The sequence below is a fragment of the Bos indicus genome, chromosome 10 (genome assembly GCF_029378745.1).
Source record: "Bos indicus isolate NIAB-ARS_2022 breed Sahiwal x Tharparkar chromosome 10, NIAB-ARS_B.indTharparkar_mat_pri_1.0, whole genome shotgun sequence".
NCBI lineage: Eukaryota > Metazoa > Chordata > Mammalia > Artiodactyla > Bovidae > Bos > Bos indicus.
The window spans coordinates 68,995,885-69,008,553 of record NC_091769.1 but is presented as its reverse complement, the minus strand read 5'-3'; the positions used below and the strand labels follow the sequence as shown (position 1 = coordinate 69,008,553).

Here is a 12,669-nt window from a genome sequence, read left to right as displayed (position 1 = left end):
TTTGCTGGTAAAGGAAATGGAATAGTTTACAGTCAACAAGTGAGGCACAACTCAATGGCAAGATTTTCCAGTTCTTACTGATAATATTCACCCTACCATAGTTTACACTGGAGTGAGATTGGGGTAGGGGGAGAAGACACCAACATGAATCCTTAATATAGTCCAGATACTGGGTCCTATTCTCCCAGATTTTCTCATGCAGCAGTAAAGCAGACCCAAAATCACTTCTCACACTGCCTTAGGTTTTCAGAATGCCCCACAAAGGGACAGAAAAGAGCACCGCCCTCTCGCCCCAAAAAAACAATAACGACGACAAATAGCCGAGTACTCGGCAAATAAATGCAATTGGGTTTCTCTCCCGGTAGTTTTAAAAAGGAGGAAGTCAGAAAAAGGCGCTGAGCCCCCTCTGAAACTAATTTTTCCATCACCTTTGCACAACTCCGTTTAACAGACCACGGAGTTAAATCCCTTTGAATTGACGGTGAAGTAGCAATGAATTCCCCATGACCACAGGCAAGAGAAGGAGGGTCTGGGAGGCGGGCAGCTAGCGCGGGCTCCTTCGTCCAGAGTTCTGGTCACCGCGCCCAGCCAAGACCCGGCTTAATAAAGTTGGTACCGAAATGATGCCACCCTCCACAGGCGTCAGGGAGCTATTTCAACTGTCTGGAGACCAACAAAGACTTGGACGTTGATGTAATCTTCGTTTTGAGGGGTGCAGGTGAGGGTGGGCTAGTTTGCTTTACAAAGATCCGAAGTCCCAAATCTTTATCTTTCCCGCAAAGATTCTGGGCCCTTTGTATTTCACCTTGGGAGTGTTTCGCCCCTTCAAAGATAAGAGAAATCCAATCAAGTCAATTAAGTTCCGGCTTTCGAAACGTCGGAGTTTGAGATAATGGTCAGTTTCCTCCACCCCACCCCACCCCACCCCACCCCCATCGCTTCCCTCTAATCTCGCCTTTCCTGCGGCTCTGCCCACCCTCAACCCCGGAGGCCCGCGCGGGACTCCGAGGACTTGGCGGCGAGGCGGCACTGGAACGGAGTCCACGGCGAGTTTTCAGGGTTGCGGTTTCTAAGTCTCGATGCCCGGATCGAAGTTAGCCGGGAAGAGCACTCCCATCTCTGTCCCGGGGGCCCGCGGCGCAAGTGGCTATCCAGGCTGGCGCCGCCCTCTGGGCCCCGCTCGGCCCTGCAGGCCGGGCTGGGGCGGCCTTTGGGGCGCTCGTCCTCCGGCGTCCCCTCTCTCTGGGCTGGCTCCGGCTCTGGTCGCAACCTCGTCCGAGCCGCAGCCCACCTCACGACCCGGTCCTCAGGCCTCCCTCGCGGCTTCGGGCGCTGTGGGTTGCGGGGAGACTCGTGTACCGCCGGCGCCGGGAGGAGCGCTCCTTGAGCCCTTCGGGGTCAGCCGTGGGCCTGGGCGCACCTGGCCCGTGACTTCACTGCCTGGCTGAGTTCGGTGGGCAGACGGACTTCGGGTGCGTGTGTGTGGCCAGGCCCGGAGACTAACGCCCGGAGCTAGAAGGAACGGAAGCCAAGGCCGAAGGAGAAGAGGGCGATCTGGGCCTGAGGGGCCCGGGAGAGGGGGCCAGAGAGGAGAAGACGGCGCGGCGGGGCCCTCGGCCTCTCGCCGTCCTCGCCCCCTCCCTGGGAGGAAGCACCGCAGACTGCTGGGTCTCCCACTGGGGGTGAAGGGCGAGGCAGCCGCCGCCGCCACAGCGGGGACTCCCGCCGCGCCTTGGGCCTCGGGTGTCCTGAGCAGACGTGGCGCCGAGGTGGGGTCCAGCTGAGCCTGCCTGGGGCCCCAGGGATCCTCCAGGAAAGTTTGGGGCTTGGGCTAGTGGGTCTGGGTGAGTTCTGCCCTGCCTGGGGCTCCTCGGCTCTGAGCTGAGCCTTTCAGGGGGAAGCCTGTGGGACTCACGGTTACCCTTGGCGCAACCCTTTTCTCCGACGTCTCTAGATTTCCTCTTTAAACCAGATATCCTGACTTCGTTTTTAGACCCGGCGCAGCACTCAACTGCCCTTAAGGCCGGAGGCCAGTTCTGGGAGAAGAAAACCTTGCCTCTGGCGTCCCAGACAGCTCCGGGTGGCCCGTTCCGGTTACCTGCAGCGCAGGGCCGCAGAGCTGCTCCCGCCTCCACTTAACCAGAAGCCGGCGCTCGGGCGATCGGCCCCGGCGCGCGCACCGCAGGTTTGAACCCGCGTCTAACACCCGCTTGAAAACCTCACTGTTGTTACCCGGACAAAGCTGTAACCCAAAACCAGGCGTTCCAGTGTGAGGTGGTGATTTATTGCGTACAGAGGCGTGTTTTAATCATGCAAAGGAGAAACACAAAGGAATCCGGCCGGAGACAGGCGCATCCCACACAAACGGAAGCTGAAGTCTTAGAAAATCACTAAAATGCGGAGATGCAGGGTCAGTTTCAGCCCTGACCCCGGCTTGCTTCACGCCTTCCTCCAAAACCTTTACGTAGAACAGCTGTCTGGTACCACAAAAGGTCCACGCCCCCCGTCACGCATCTGCATGCCCAGATCTGCGACCAGTCTTGAACACTTCTTTTTCTTCTCTTCAACGGCCAGAACCCTGTCAGCGCAGCGTGCCCTGATAAAACCTGATTCCTCCAGTTGCCCCATTTGCGCCCTTAGGTTAGCATGATATAAAAGACGGGGAGCCCCTGGGACGTTCCCCTGGGATGGAGAAAGCAAAACCCCAAACAAAACCCATCCCGATGTTTTTCCGTATTAGGCTCTGAAACGGCACAGATTATGGGATTTGTCTCGGACAGAATTAACACTACATGTGAAACCATAGTGCTCCTGGTGCATTGAGACACATTGTATACCATTGCTTGAAGCATCTCTTCTAAACTGCCTGTTAATAGCAACACGAGGCCTTAAAATAATAAGTGGGTTTTCGGTTTTAACCTGATTAAAATGAAATTTCGACACTGTAAAGGGCAGTTTTTCTGGTGGAAGCAGTTCGAAGGAAACGGAACCCATCACAGGGCTAGAGGAAGCTTTTGTATGGGGAAATGGCTGGAGAGGAGAAGGAAGCAAGCATGCATTTAAAAGGGCTTCCCCTATGCAGTGGTCCCCACAAGCCAGGGAGGTGCCCCCAGTTCTAAAGAGAATTAGCCAGATTTCCTCTCTTGCAAGCAGTGTGCTTTATATTTAAAAACCAACCCACTGTTGACTGCAAACAAACAATAAGTAAGTTCAAATAAAGGAGCCCTACCAGGTCCAACCCATTTGGTCAAAGATAACTGCAGGTGCCAGAGAGGCCAGGCTATCACTAGGGGGAGGGTCAGCTTCGAATTTTGTTTTTCTCCTAGAGGGAAAGTTGAAGTGCATGAGGTCTGTGACTCTCTTTTATTCCTTAATCTTCCCCATCCTTTACCTTCAATTCTCAGTGGAAGGAAAACAACAAAGGGGGGAAAAAGAATGCCATAGCAAATATAATACTAAGTGGCCAAAGTTTGAATTCACTTCTGTTTCAGCACCACAAGGGGGGAAAAAAGCTATCCCAGAATCAAGTGGAATCCTCTGTCCACCTCTCCAGTGTCCTAGACTTAGTTTGCCTACTTAGGAGTGGGAATGTGGCCTTTTGGCTAAAAATAGGCTTGTTAACCTCCTTGACATTACTAGAAAACCTTTCCTGCAGAAGACTTGAAAAATAAGATGAGAGTGTTTAGCACCTATACTATTGCCTTTTTGTTTTTCCCCTTTGAACTGCCCATGATGGGACCAGCAAATCCCACAGAAGCAGTAGACTCTGCACCCCGCGGGTCTGTTCACCCTCCAACCCTGGTCCCCGAGTTAAAGGCCAGAAAATGTCCCATAGAGACAGTGATTGGGTGGAGTGAAGTCTCCCCCTTAGGCCCTGCCTCCAACCTCTCAACTGGAATCTCCAGAGGCCTCAAGCTACTCTGAAAATCACTCATAGCAGCCTCCAGTTGTTAAAATCTGTTCCTAGAGCCAATAGTCACATTTTAGGCTCCTGGGCCATTAATAAAAATCGCCTTAACATTCAAATGGCTCTAAAATGCGTTGATAGAGGATTACTGGGCCTAATGGACGTCGTGTGTGATAACATGGCCCCTCAGCAGCGAGGTTCTGGAGTGGATGTCCGACCACAGCTACCTGATTATCAGCTTACAGCCAAACGTCTTCTTAGCAGCGATGCTCTTAAGAAGCGTTCTTCCGCAGAGCCGAGAGGGAGACTTCTGTGTTCTTCATTTAACCGTATTTAACTACCGCATAGAGCTCTGGAAACCAGAGGGGAAAACTTACCTGGAGGCTTTAGGTCAACCTCAGAAGTTAAGAGGGGCGGGTCCCAGCCACCGCCCCTCCCATCCCGGCTATTAAGGGAGCGAAGGCCGAAAAGCTGTGGCCGGGGCAGATCGAGGGCCTTGCCTGAGATTTGGGTTTGCCCTAAATCTGGGGCTTCCTCCGCGGGACTCTTAGAGCCGCCTCAGAACAGAGCTTGTGAAGAGGCTGCCTGGCTAGCTCCGACAAGGCCTGCGGCGTCCCGAACACTCGCGGAGCTCCCCTCTTCTGCAGACCGCGGGGAAGCTTTCCGGCCAGGACTCGAGCAGCCGACTGCTCTAAGGACGCCCTGGCAGCGGCCGCGGCGCCAGGGAGGGAGGGGGTTCCCGGGTTTCAACGAAAACAAGTGGCAAGTGCATTGCGTTCCCATTCTCCAGCCCCACCTTTCACCCCGCAAACTAAGCGGAAGACCCCAAAAAGCAGGGCCTTCGGGCATTGCAACACCCGGGCATTGCCCCAGGGGCTTCCCCTCCCCGCGCACCGTCCCCAGGCTAAGGTCATTTGGCGAGGCCGGAGAGAGTACCAGGGGAGGCCAGGAGTTACTAGAGTGGCTGAGAGGTAGCCTACAGATCAAGCTGCCTGGGATATCAAGATCACGACCCCCCGGCCCCCGCAACCCATGCAGCCGACGGGCACCAGCCCAGGAAGTGGGCCTCGAACCCACAGCGCCCCAGCCATGCTCCAGATCACACGTGGTGCCGCCGTATCCCCTGCGGAGTGGTAGACTGTGGGTCACACCCACCTGGCAGAGGCGAGGCTTGGTCCGCAGAGCATTGTGCCTCCTTGCGGAAGCGGGGAAGACCCAGGAGCCTGCGATCCGCGTGCTCTTCTTTCTCCAACCGCATCCATGGTCTTCACGAGGATCTGATGGGGGTGTGATGTAAGGACGCCGGGAGAGTCCCCTCAGTCAAGGGCGCATCGCGCACAAATGGCAGCAGAAGTCTCTTGGCGCCCACGTCGCCGTTGACCCATCAAAATCATTGCCCCCCACCCCCACCCCAGCCCCTCGCCGTCCTTATGTCGTGGGCGCTCTTCTCACCTCGTGCCTTGACCGCAGCCCCACGCTGGGCTGGCTCCGAAGTCCAAACTTCCTCTCTCAAGCTTCTTGTGGTGAAAGATGCAAGAACTGAAACAGGCTTGTCCTTAGAGCTCGCGACCTGGCATAACCCCTGTCTACCGCGCCGGGCCTGAGCTAGGAGCCGGGAACCGAGTGTGCAGGGCCACGAGGTATAGCCGGCACCATCCCGGGTCCCCAAGCAAGTGCACCCACCCGAGCCCCGAGAGCTTGGGCAGCCGGCTGGCAGCGGCTTCCGGTTCCAACTTACGGCCTTGCCAGCTGGTGAGTGGAGTGGCCACTCGTGCTAGGGCACTATGGTACGTTTTGACGACTGACTGACAAAATCACCTAAAATGAATTTTGAGATAGTTGTGAAGACCAAGGATGCACATGTAAAGGACTCCCCCGAGTCCTTCTTGGCCACTAATCTAAAAAATTTTATAACTTTTGAGTTATGTTTGGTTAGGAATTTCAGCCATTTTTACTGCTGTGGAAGTGGTAAGGATTTTTTTTTTTTTTAAATGGTAGGCAGATATTTGGGGCACTTATATATATTTATATGTGTAATATAGAAATTACACATATATACATGTGTATTACATATATGTCTAAAGTGAAATTAGGTTATTTTGGAAATAAGAATCACATTTTAGAATTTTAAATTAATCCAAGTCTCTAATTTAAATTTATTTTTCAGTAGATCTTGCTGATTAAGTGGATTCTATTTTTAATTTGGGGGAAGGAAATGGCAACCCACTCCAGTATTCTTTTCTGGAAAAACCCATGGACAGGGGAGCTTGGCCAGCTACAGTTCATGGGGTTGCAAGAGTCAGACAGGACCTAGTGACTGAACAACAACAACAGTTTTAAATTTTAGTCTGAGTTGGCCACTTCAAGTTTTAGAAGGCTAACAAAGACTCAATCTGTTTGATAATTAACTTTTAGCAAAATCATGGCCTTGTTTGGTCTTAAAATTGGACATACTCTAAAGCTCTCTAATTTTGAGATTGAGAAAACTTGGTACAAACATGTATTCACCATTTTGATACAAACATGTATTCACCATTTTCAAGGACAAATAATTGGCCTGATTAAACCAATAATCTTGATTTCTGCCCATTTTAAGAGAGCACATTGCTTTCTTTCTCTCTCTCTCTTTTTTATTTTGCTTTTCTTCATATGTATTGATAAAGATGCAAAGTATGTACTCTTACTTGAAGTTGCCTGAGATGATATCTTTTTCAGAAATTCTTTTTAAAAAATATTTATTTATTTGGCTGGACCAGGTCTTAGTTGCAGCATGTGGGATGTAATTCCCTGACCAGGGATCGAACCTGGGCCCCCTGCATTGGGAACACAGAGTCTTAGCCACTGGACCACCAGGAAAGTCCCTTCCGAAATTCTTACCCCTGTGCTTCAGGTATCCTTTTGGGAATGGTTGTTTGTGAATAGATTTTAGAGGATGTTAACTCAATTGTACAAAAATTTCTTTGGTTTGTGTAACTGTATTTTTTTTTTTTTTTTTTAATTCCTGGACAGAAGATCTATAGCTTTCACCAGATTCATAGAAGGGTTTGTTGTTGTTTAGTTGTTAAGTCGTACTTTCAGCTCTTTTGTGAGCCTGTGGACTGTAGCCCATCAGGCTCTTCTATCCTTGGGATTTCCCAGGCAAGAATACTGGAGTGGGTTGACTTCCTCCAACCCACGAATGGAGACTATGTCTCTTGCTTGACAGGTGGACTCTTTACCACTGAGTCAACTGGGAAGCACAAAAGGGTTTGTAAAAACTCCAAATTAAGAGCCATTGGTTTTTATAGGTTGTGAATGAAGGGTAAACTTGGTAACAAAAAAGGTGACAGTCCTGTAAAATTTGACTCTACCCTTAACTTTCAGAAACCTTTAATTTTCTTTAAACAAAATAATCTTAAAAGTCCCTTTATTTCTAAATTCTACCTAGTTAGGCCCAGTTTGAATTATTGTTCATGTGTCTGTTTAGGTATAACACATTAAATTAATGAATGAAGTAGCCAAGATTTATTCTAATAGTATTTTGCATGAAATGTCAAGTAGAAAATTGAAGCAAATATTTTAATGATTCAGATCCAAAAGACTTTTTAATCAAAACAATCAACAATAATAAGATATTTTCTGACTCTGATTAAATATTTCAGGAAATTTAATGTGGCTTTGTTCTTTGTCTTTCTCTCTCTCAGTCAGCCAGTTCAGTTGCTCAGTCGTGTCTGACTTTTGTGACCCCATGGATTGCAGCACGCCAAGCTTCTTGGTCCATCACCAACTCCCGGAGCTTGCTCAAACTCATGCCCATCTCTCTGCAAATACTTAAATGTGTGTGCATATTCCAACTATGCCCAGGTTCCCATATTTTTCTGTTGAAAAGTTTTTCATTTTCAAGCTTGACAACTGTCAAACATGGACAACACAATAGATAAGGGAGGTGTAGGACCTTCTGACTGAGTCAGAAGGAGGGCATGACTATACTATCCAGGAGAGGAATTCAAGATCAGATGGTATAATCACCTCTAGGGGACCCAGGATAGAATTTAAATTAAATACTTAAAGGCCTTTCTTCTGGAATAGCAGATATTGCCCACTTTCCCACTTAGAACTCCCCAGCTTACTTCAAACTTTGTCTGAGAGGATATCTTCCATTAATGCAAGAAGAAGTATAATCTACGGTTTATTTAGCATTTGATCTTTACACAGAGGCTTCCATTTAGAGGAACCATTGCAGCTAAGATTTGGATCTGGTCCATCAAATAGCCTGAACCGGGCGACCTCAGGCAAGTAGACACAAGATACTAGCAATTTGTTTCATATCAGCTCCCAAGCCATCACCAGATGATAACAACCGTTGGACACCGTTAATCTCTGCTTGACTCAAACTGGTGACCGCGAGGTGAAAGGCAGGGCGTTATCTCTGAGCAATTCGTGTGGCCTTCCACAGATTGCCAGTTGGGCCAATACAATTGAAGCCTCTTCTCCAGTGGTTACTTTAAAAAATTCATATCCAAAGTCTTTGGTCTTTGTTGGACTAGAAGGTAGGAGGGCTTTATCAATGAAAATGCCCGAGGGCCAAGATGTAGGAGCTTAGAATCCAATAAAAATTAGAAAGGTTGAAAAGGTAACCTTGTGTGTTCCCAGCCCAATAAACTTTGAACAACACTGCTGTAACTATGACTAGAGAAAGCCTCTGGAAATGAATGTTTTTGCCAAACAATAGAGGGAATATGCACTTTAAACAAAAGGCAATGCTGTATGTAGAATTGGTTTCCTTGTTTTGAAAATGGCGTTTATTTTGCCGTCTCTAATATGGTCAGTTCAGATCACCATATATTAACCTGGTATCAGTTCAGGGCTAGAAAGGAGAGTGGAAGTAGGCAGCCGTGGAGAATAAAGGAAAGGGGTGTACTGAAAACAAAAGCTGTCCTGTGTGTTGATGCCCAGAGAGGGTTGGCTAAATGACCTGCAGGGAAAATAAAACTACTACTATTTAAACTTCCGAAAGTGTAGAGGGAAGAGTAGGAGCCTCATGTTCCAGTGTACTCAGCTCTAGCTGAAGTCATAAAAACCTGCCATTACTACTTTGTGGAATTATTCTGCCCCCTGCTACTCTAATATACTAATTGTAATGATTCTGTTTGATTTTGATTTTGTTAGATGGCTCTAGAGAGAATTGACAGATTTTTTTTAAAAAATGGAGAGGTTTCAAAAATACTGCAGCTATTGTAATAATATGTTTTTTAAGGTCCAAGTATTGGAAGTTGGATCATTGGATCATTGATGGTAAAAGTAAAACCAAATTGTTTTAGGTATTTTTAGCAAGAAGTTCCTTTGGACAGGATCAAAGATCAGCTTGATTTATGCAGAACTTCAGTTATCAGCAAACAGTGTCCCAGAAGCATCTCGCTATATTGTTCCATAACTTCATTCCTACACTATTTGTTTGCTGCCCTATCTTTTTAATTAACTGGTATTTGCAAACCCTATTGTGTTGTTTGGTAACTTCTCCTCAAAATGATACACTAAATAAACCTAAGCTATAAATGCTAATCAGAGGATGAGTGCATTGTATACATTTGGTAAAGGGACACCCCTTAGAAAGATTTATGTATTGGCTGTGGTGAGTGTTGCTGTACGTGGGCTTTCTCTAGCTGTGGCGAGCAGGCGCTAGTCCTCACTGCGGTGTGCAGTCTTCTCATTGCCATGGCTTCTCTTGTTGTAGAGCCCAGGGTCTAGGGTACACAGCCTTCAGCAGTTGCAGCATGTGGGCTCAGTGGTTTTGGTGCACGGGCTTAGTTGCTCCGTGGCATATGGGATCTTCCCAAACCAGGGATCAAACGGTGTCCCTTGCATTGCAAGCTGGATCCTTAACCGCTGGACCACCAGTCACTGATGGCTAAAGTGGTGCATTTTCTAATATTGGGCAGTTGTCTAATTGATTTTGGGGAAATAAGACAGAAGATTAAAAAATGAAGGGTTGTTACTGCTTAAGATTGGCCTCAGCTCTAGTGTCTTAACGATATAATGTTCAGAAAGCATAAAGAGAGTAACAACATTTGCCTGGTCAGACAAGAGTCAAACTCATGTTCAGAGTATTTGCAAGGGCTTACAATTTCAGGACTATTTTTCTTAAGTATTTGTCTGCTCCATGAAGGGGTCTGGATAGAGTCGAAAACCTTAAAGAGGGAGAGTCTAGGCTTTTGTTCTCTTGCTTAATGCTGCCACTTCTTCAAGATGATGATGGTGAAGAGGGAATCAGTCTCCCTAATTTTAATGGGACATTTGCGTATGTCTTAAATCAATAAGCAGAGCGTTGGACTGGGTGATTTACTCAGCCTTTGAAAGATCTATCCAAAGTGGCAAATTTACCAGTTTTTATTGTAGGCCTTGAACTTTTACATCCATGTTGTCCATTGATAACTTGAGTGGATTTGGTGCTAAGGAATGTCTATAACTTCCTGTGTGGACGTGCTCATCTTGTCTGAATACTTTTAGCTTTTTCTGAGCTTTGCTTAATTTTATCCCAACTTCATATACAAATTACATCGTGGTTTTTGCCTATATTTCTAGCTCTCTTTAAGAACTTCCCTCGTGGCTCAGGTGGTAAAGCGTCTGTCTACAATGTGGGAGACCTGGGTTCAATCCCTGGGTTGGGAAGATTCCCCTGGAGAAGGAAATGGCAATCCACTCCAGTACTATTGGGAAATGGCAATCCACTCCAGTACTATTGCCTGGAAAATCCCATGGACAGAGGAGCCTGGTAGGCTACAGTCCATGGGGTTGCAAAGAGTCGGACACGACTGAGCAACTTCACTTCACTAGCTCTCTTAACATTGTGGAAAACCTCATACAACATTATTTAATAAGGAGATATAACTTCCAGGTGCCTTAGAAAACGTAAGTTAGTATGTGCTTTTCATTATTTGAGAAATTTGCCCCTAGCTTCGCCAGAGGAGCAGTTAAGGATAGCAGTGAAGCATTTAGGCTTTAGAGTTGAATTGTTTGGGTTTGAATTCAAGCTCCTCTATGATGGTATTTGTAGATATTTGTCCTTATGAAGATAATTTAACCCCTCTGCGCCCTAGTGTCCTCATCTGTAAAACAGGAAAAATAATAGTTTATATTTTCCCAGTTGCTATGGCCATTGAAGCACTTAGCTCAATAAGTGCTCAGTCCATGCTCTTTGTTATTATTGTCACCATTATTGTCATTGTCATTGTAGTCAGTCACTGGCCAGCAGAGTTTAGTCAGAGACGCCATCCTGTTAAAAGGATGTACTGTACTCATCCTTTAAATGTACTGTACAGGATTGACTGTATTCATCCTGTTAAAAGGACAGGATCACAGATGTAACATGAAGAATGCAAGAGCAGTGAGTATATAATAGTGTATAATATGTGTCAAACTATATGTTTTATGTAACTTCATAGATTAAATTATTTTGTATTCTGTTTGCATTTATCATGAAGAGTCTATATTTTTTTTGTTCAGCATTGGTAGAAACCATAAGGATTTTGAACTCTGCAAATATGTTTGGAAAGAAGGAAGTAAGAACGAAGGGATTTTACAAGGGGATCAAGGGGTAATGAGACAATGTATTTGGTGGCTCAGCATGCAGGATCTTAGTTCCCCTATTAGGGATTGAACCCATGCCCCCTGTAGTAGAAACATGGAGTCCTAACCACTGGACTGCCAGGGAATTTTCAACCCTACTATCTTAAAATCATACCTCTGGTCCTCTCCATATAAGAGTTAAAGTCTTTGTTCATCACTGCAAGTGGTTTTTTCCTGGCTCCAAGCACTCTGAACAACAAACTGTTCTTGCTTTAGTTAAGAATGATACTGGCCTCTTTATTCGCATGTAATGTAGGTTAGTTCATTCTGTGGGCAATGTTTATTACCTCCTCCCCATCTCTGAAAACACTGTCAACGTATACTTTTAATTTTCTTTTAGATGTGGCTTAAATAGGGCTGTCATTGCATTTCACGTTTCCTGCCTTATCAATTGGCATTGAACAGAAAGAGTGAGGTGAAGTAATTTAGTAATGAAGTAATAAAGACCTTGTAAATTGGGCTCTTGGTTTAAAAACAGAAGTAAGAGAAAAATTGAGAATAAAAAGACTTTATGCAAATCAACTAGTATGGATGATGGCAGAAGGAGAAGAGAACAGGGTAATGAAATTTGTTCAAATGAATTTACTGAAGATGGCAATTCAGCTCTCTAAGGAATTGCAGGTAAAATGAGTAAGTGGCTAGAGGGACTGATGTCTCAAGAAAGCCTGAATAGGCAAAATGGACCATATTTGCAAAGAGTGAAATTTTAGTCATCAGCTTTCACAGTGCTTCAGCACACACCACGCAAGCAATTTGTTTAAGGTTGCAAAATGAAAACGTGTCTCTGAGAGCATGGATAAGGAGGCAAGACCTTTGTGATGTCTTACAGTGGAACAAAGACCTGACAACTGCCTGCAAGTGCCTGAAAAGGTATCACCCATCAGACAGGCAGAAGAATCGTCCAGCAGGCTAATTTGGAGTAAATTGATGGAAACAGGAAATCTGTCAGTGATGGGAAACTTTCCCAAGCTATGGGAAAGTTCTTCCAGGGAAATGGCACCATCTTCAGTTTAGAACATTTAAAGCTAGAGAAGGAAGAACTTCTTGGACTTAAATCTCAGGAACTGTCCAGCACTAGTAGAGGGCTGGAGTTGCTGCCAAATGACCTATTAGGTTCTATGAGTTTCCCTCTACGATGTATCCAACTATATGCTTAT

General features: G+C 46.4%; 1 non-coding gene across 1 annotated transcript; it reads right to left on the bottom strand.

Annotated features, from left to right (window-relative positions):
• Window positions 1-6,690: 6,690 nt before the first annotated feature.
• TRNAG-CCC (transfer RNA glycine (anticodon CCC)) lies at window positions 6,691-6,763 on the bottom strand. Its single transcript has one exon. It is a non-coding gene; the product is annotated as a tRNA-Gly (tRNA).
• Between the last annotated feature and the right edge of the window lie 5,906 nt (window positions 6,764-12,669).